Genomic DNA, 7,500 nt, shown 5'->3' with positions numbered 1-7,500 from the left:
GCGCCGCGGAGTCACGCGCAGATCCATGGCAACGAGAGCCTTCCGTACGGGGAACACGTGACCACTGCCTACTTCAACATCCGCTGCAGAGAGAGAGAGAGAGAGAGAGAGAGAGAGAGAGAGAGAGAGAGAGAGAGAGAGAGAGAGAATAAGATGTCAATCAAGATGGAAGGATGTCAACAGACAAATATGAAGACAGACAGGCAGATCACACGCAATCAGACAAACCAAGTGTCAGACAGACTGACTGACCAGCAGATAGACAGGCAGACAGAATGACTGAAGAGCCGACAAACACACAGATGGACAGACACACTGACTGTGACATCGAGACAAAGATAGACATAGAGATAGAGAGAGGAACACAGTCACGGAGGAGAGTGAAAATGAAAGACAGAAGGAGGAAGAGAAGAGCAACAGTTGGCGTGACAACTACAGTGTTGGCCTTTGTTTTCAGGACGTGGCTGCAGCACCATTCTACAGTGTCAGCTACCTGAGAAAAACCAAACCAAAGTTTCGATTTGACACGGAGCGGGGAGTCCTCTTCTGCCGCTCCGTCTGAACTCAAGTAACCAAATCTCAAGGCCACTTCACGCGTACCGTGGGTCACTTCCTCTTGGGCCTCCGAACGTGCTCCACTGACACGGATCCCTTCCCTTCACGATCTCCCATGGCCGCTTCTCGTAAGGCTATCACCTAGGCTATCTGGGTTAAGGTGTCAGTCGTGACTGGGTCATGTGTGTTGTTTTACATTGTGTTGTTTTTTTGCTTAGTTGTGTTAAAGTGATACTGTCCTGTTTTTGGAAATAAGCTCATATTACACATCCCCTTGAGTTAAATAATAGGGTTTTACCGTTCTCCTGTTCTTTCAACCGTTCTCTGAGTACGACAGTGCAAATTTTACCTCCAAGCTAGCAGTTAACATTGAGTCCTATGAGACCAGTTAGCCGCCAGCTGGTCTCATACGCCTCAATGTTAAGTGCTAGCATGGAGGTAAAATGTGCACTGCCATACCCAGAGAACAGTCGAAAGAACAGGAGAATGGTAAACCCCTATTATGTAACTCAAAGGGAGGTGTAAAATGAGCTTTTTTAAATGGGACAGTATCCCTTTAAAGGTGCACTGTATTTTTTTTATTTATTTATTGTAGTTAAAATTTGGCAATAGCACATTTTCAATGAGCAGCATAGTTACAATGCCTACTCTGGCTCCACCATCCTACAATGTGCACCTTCAAGTTTTGTTTTACAGTGTAAATCTTCGTTGGTTTATATACTACCTCTGTGTTGTTGTGCTGTCTCGTGTAGTACTGTGTTGAGCTGTATTGTTCAGTGTTGTGGTGTGCTGTTGTGTTGTGCATTTTATGTTGAGTCGTATTATACCATGTTGTGTTGCGTTGCAATGTTGTGTTGAGCTATATTATGCTTACGTTGTGTTGCATGGTGATGTGGTGTACTGTGTAACGCTGTTCTGTTGCTATGTTTATTTACCTTATTGTGCCTTATCATGTTGTGCTCTAGTGGTGTCATGCGTTGAGCTATTCTATGCTGTTGTCTGTTGCGCTGTACTGTTCTATGTTGTGTTGCATTGTGCTGTGGAATGCAGTTATGTTAATAACTTATTTTTGCCTTATCATGCTGCCTTGTAATGTTGTCTTTTACATCACACTTAGCTGATGCTTTTATCCTCAGCAACCTACAGTTATTTACAGGGTAGTGGTTACAGTCCCTGGATCAATGTGGGGTTAGGAGACCTGCTCAAGGGCACTTCAGCCATGGATGAGGTGTAGGGTGGAAGTAAGGGTGGGATTCAAACATGCAGCCCTTTGATCTTCTAACCACCTCCTCAACCATTAGGCCACGGAAAGCTGGCATTAGGCCATGGCTGTCTTGTATTGTGACGTGCTACTCTATGTTGTGGTGGTGTGCTGTTCTGTCTTGTGGGGCCTATACTACGGTACAAAGCAGGTTCAGGAGTAAGCCAGGTAAGTTAAGAGGTAAATCATCTAATAGAAGAGCCTGGAGTCCTCATTATCTTTTTTCTTCTAGGGCTTTTTTTTGCCTTTATTTGATAGGACAGTTGGAGATGTTGACAGAAATCGAGTGGGAGAGAGATGGGGGAGGATCGGCAAATGATCCGGGCTGGAATCGATGCCGGGTCGCCGACATAGTTGCCCAGTGCCCTAACGTTAGGCCACGGCAAACTCCAGGCTCTTCTATTAGATGATTTACCTCTTTACTTAACCTGGTTTACTCCTGAACCATGGGTCCGTTTCTCGAAAGCGTCTTTGCTGTCATCGTTAGCAAAGTCCTTTGTACGAGCGACTCAACTCTCTCTCGACAGCGACGCTCACCACTAAATCCAAGGGAACGGTAAGACGGTCTTAAGACGGTCTTAAGACGGTTAGCAATGACAAGAATCGAGAAACGGACCCCAGGTTTGTAGTATAGGTCTCTGTTATTGTGTAGCATTGTTGTTGTTGTTGTTGTTGTTATGTGGCATTGTTGAGCGGTGTATGTATGGGAATGGCAGCAGGAGGCCTATAGTGTTGCAGCCATGCATCACCCGCACGGCACGCAGCCACCGAGTTACATAATGACAGCAAAGAGCACCTGATGGCCAAACAATGGAGGCCTGTTGTTTTAACGTTTCATTAAAGCTTAAGTGTGCTTTATGGTTTGCTGGTAATGTTCCACTGATGACAGATACAGAGTTACGGCCAACATAACACGAATACAGACTTACGGCCAACATAACGCATTCAGAACAGAGGCAGTGTGCGTTTTCGACAGTGTCATTTACAAAGTAGAACTGTGGTCTTCGTTTCTATGCTGACTGACCTCACCCCTCTCAAAATGTTCTACTCGGTAGGTATCCGTACAAGTTCTATATTGTGTGCTTGTGTGCTGATCTGTTGGAGATTTGCTGTGTGTGTGTGTGTGTGTGTGTGTGTGTGTGTGTGTGTGTGTGTGTGTGTGTGTGTGTGTGTGTGTGTGTGTGTGTGTGTGTGTGTGTGTGTGTGTGTGTGTGTGTGTGTGTGTGTGTGTGTGTGTGCATTCTTGCGTGCGTGCGTGCGTCCATTGTGTGCTTTCTTGACATCAACATTCTCCACATCCTCCTGAGTAGGGAACACTTGGCCCCCGTCCAGACAGCTCGCAGGAAAACAGGCGCAAGAGAGAGCATGGGGAGGAAGAGAGAAGAAAAGAGGGGGACCGGGGTGCCACAGAGGGACCAAAAAATGGAAAGAATGCCAGCATTAAAAAAAGGAGAGAGGGGAAGTGGGGAAGAAAGGAGCGGATAAGAACACTGTTTGCAGAATTGGGGTCAGATGCATGAATCTTTCACTTTAACAGGCTTTTCTTTTTCGCATGAAACAGGCTAAATTTAGAACCCACATTCCTTCTTCCTCTCTCTCTCTCTACCTCTCTCTTTCTCTCTCTCTCTCTCTCTCTCTCTCTCTCTCTCTCAAAGACACCCCAAATGCTGTTTTTCTGTCCCTTTCTCTCTCACTCCCTCTCACACCCATACACAGTCTCTTTTTCTCTCTTTCACACACACACACACACACACACACACACACACACACACACACACACACACACACACACACACACACACACACACACACACACACACACACACACACACACACACACACACACACACACACACACACACACACACACACGCACGTACATTGACATTTACACTCTAATACTGACCCACGGACAAAGACACAAACCCATTATGGTTATTTTTTCTTCCCATCACTCGAGGCCAAAAGGACCTTCAAAATTCTCAAGAATGCCCAGTGTAATGTCAGTGATGGCACAAGTCATAAATCACCCTCTCCGCCTCACTTCACCCCAAAGAACTGCACTGTAGTGTCTTTGAAAAACTGTTACACTCCTTAAAGGCTGAGTATGTATGTCATTTCAGTCGTTCAGTTTCAAAATTCATGCAGCCCATTCACGAATGAAATTAGATTTTCATGAATATTTACTAAGTAGTAAACTAATATTTACTGGCCTGGCCAAAGTACATTAAGTTTTACAGCCAAAGATTGACTGGAGAGGACTGGAAATTTTCAAAATGGCAGATGCGTAGAAGATTTACCATTTCATGAATGAGAAGTGTCATTTTCCCAGTCATAATGAATAATCAAAAATTGATGATGGTGGTAAAACATTCATGAAAAATATAGCATTTGTCAATGGGCAGCATAAATTACATACAAAATACAGTTAACTAGTAGCCTGACGACGCCATCCTATGTACTCCACCCAAAGATTTTGGCTCCGCACCTAGTCTGGCAAAAGCCTCCCAGCTCGGTTCGCCTACTGTTTAGCCAATCAGCAAACAGTTGAGAGTGGTGACGCAGAACTCACTTGCTAAGTCTGTTACTGATTGGTTAAGGTAACTATATTCACAATTTTGTTTTGTTATTTGTATGCTTTTGCAACGCTATATCGTAACAGTCTAAGCTAATAAAGCACATTATGGGTTTTAATTTGAATTCGGAACTCTCCCACCCTCCACAGAGACGGATTCCTCTTGACTTTTGCCAGACTGTTTGAAGGAGTCAACAGTCGCTTTTGCCCAGGCTAGTAAACTAGGCCTACAGACAAATTTAAAAAAGGTTAAATGTGTTTCTATTTTGTGTTGTTGCTGTTTTCGGCCTTTGTTTTGGTATTCCTACCACACCCTGGCATCCATCTTGGCATTCCATGTAGTCATGCTGGCTGGTCATGACAACCATCTGAACAAATAATAAATAATGAAGACGAGTCGCTGGTTTTCTTTTGTTTCAGACATGTAGCAGTGTTTTTCCATTACCTGACATGTTTCAGCGATGTGACTCCGGCCTTCATCAGAGGGTCACATGGGTGTTGTGCTTTGTAATCATCTGATGAACATGTCGGGTAAAGGAAAAAAACACATCTACATGTCTCAAACTAACAAAATGCTATGATTTGAAACGTCACGGTAAAATAAAAAAATAAGTGGGAGCATGAAATCCTGGTTGCAGCGGACTTTTTTTCTCCTTTTATCTGGATATTAATTGGTCCTGCTCCCAGGTCGGACGTTTGGATATACGAGCTATCACCTACAACTTGATTTATCAAGAAGACATAATGCACGCAATACATCTAATACTAATGAAGATGTCTGGTCTGTCTATCCACTGTCTACTATTGTAGTGAACCCTGTAATCTGGGTTTGTAGAGGGCAAGCAAAAGGTTCCTGGGTTTGAGTCCGCTGGCAGGGAGCTGGGAGGCATCTCAGTTATAAAGTATTGTACCTGGCGCGGGAGCTGAAATACGATCGCAACCGTACAATGGGAGCTAACACACACACGCGCACACACACACACACACACACACACACACACACACACACACACACACACACACACACACACACACACACACACACACACACACACACACACACACACACACACACACACACACACAGACAGAAAAAAGTGGCTTGGCCAAAAAAGACGAGTAGTGGCCTTAGGAGGAAATGTAGCATCAGAACGCCAGCAGAGTGTAAAATGACTCAGGTCCCTCTGGACTAGTAAGCTCCTGTCTTTACTGTAAGCCCGGCTGACTGACTGACTGGAAACAAGAGTGAGCTAAACTAAAGAAAAAGGAGCTAAAAGAAAAATTTCGGAAGAAAAGAAGGTGAAAAAAAGAGCTCTCTATTCTCTTTTTGCCATTCACAAATCCCCGTCAGAGGAGCGGGGGTGCTGCATCTGAAAGCACTGGGGGGGATTAGCATGATTTGTGAATCAATCCACCTCTCTCTCCTTCTCTCTCTCTCCCCCCTTCCTTCACTCTCTCTCTCCCTTGTTTCTCTCTCTCCTCTCAGTCTCTCCCTCCCTCCTTCTCTCTCCCTCACTTCTCTCTCTCTCCCCCTCCATTCCTCTCTCTTCCTTGCTTATCTCTCTCTCGTTCTCTCACTCTCTCCGTCCCTCCTTCTCTCTCCCTCATTCCTCTCTCTCTCCTTCTCTCCCTCCATCCCTCCTCCCTCGCTCTGCCCTCTCTCTCTCCCTCTATCCCCTCTCTCTCTCTCCCTCCTCCTCCTCCTCCTCCACCACCACCTCCTCCTTGTTATGCTGTTCTGCTTCAGTCTATATTAGGTATGTGTTTGCTATTGTTCATTGTTTCAGACAGATGACACAGACCAAAACCATTCACTCCAACACATGCAGGGGTTTCAGGGAGGCTTTCCTGGTTTAAAAAAAGTTGAAGACAAAAAAAAATCCTGCCATGCTGCACCATATCCCTTCTGTCTCCTGGCAGTAATTTCCTGCAAGGTTAATACAAGCTTGCCTTTCTGATGTCTACTGTGGCCATTTGGGATCAGCTGGCTCTGAGATTGCCTGGGTCAATCGGGTTACCAGGGTGGACACCTCTGATCCGATTTCAAAATGTCAACATGCCGCTCATGTTGAGATAATGACCGCAATGGCGGTAAATAAGGTAATCCTACAACCATTAGGCCTACTACTACTACTACGCCTACTACTACTTCTACTACTATTACTACAACCACTTGTGTTGCTGTTTCCACTACTCCTACTACTACTACTACTACTACTACTACTACTACTTCAACTACTGTTTTGGTGCTACCACTACTGTTTTCCCTGTGTCTGGCTTGCAGGTGGACACGAGATCGAGGTCTTGCATTGGTTGGATTTGTCTGGCACTACTAAATTCTTCTTTGAGGGATAACCCCATTCCCTTGGGATTGGCCCATCTCCTTTTCAAGGGTGTCCCAAAATAACAAATCTTGCCATGTGTGTGCCACATTGCCACATGTATGCCATGTGTAGCCTATGCCACATGATACACAAATGACACATGCATTTCCTGAGTTCATTTCTTGGAAGATTTTTGTCTTTGAACTATATTCCTCCTATAAAATACGGTATTTAAATACATGATTATTATTATTATTATTATTATTATTATTGTTATTGTTATTGTTATTATTATTAACACTACTATTACTACAAATTTCAACAGCATACGGTAATCCAGCAGTATGTTAACAGCAAGTCATAATTGCACTACTAACATTATGGTAATTGCACAATATTACTCATTGCAGTCCCCCACACAAGGCTGTCAGCACAGCTCAGCTCTCAAAACTCTCAATCTCGGAGCCCTGTATAAATGCCTGTGTTAATACCGGCATTTAAATGCCTGCGTCTGCCACTTGGGCAGTGGGAACAGCACAAACCTGTTCATTTTATGATGCATCGCACAGAGTGACGGGTCGGCCAAGCGGGCGGGCGAGTCGTCTGAGATGTGGAATAGTGATACTGTAGGTCACCGTGTGTTTTTTGGCTTGCTTCCACCAGCACACATCGGTATTCGCTGCCAGGAGCGATGGGTACCGTAAATACTGATGACAGTCGGGAAGACATAGGCATAGACTGACACACACGCACGCACGCACGCACGCACGCAAAACACACACACA

This window comes from Engraulis encrasicolus, chromosome 14, assembly GCF_034702125.1.
Source record: "Engraulis encrasicolus isolate BLACKSEA-1 chromosome 14, IST_EnEncr_1.0, whole genome shotgun sequence".
Lineage (NCBI taxonomy): Eukaryota > Metazoa > Chordata > Actinopteri > Clupeiformes > Engraulidae > Engraulis > Engraulis encrasicolus.
This window is presented reverse-complemented; position numbering follows the sequence as displayed.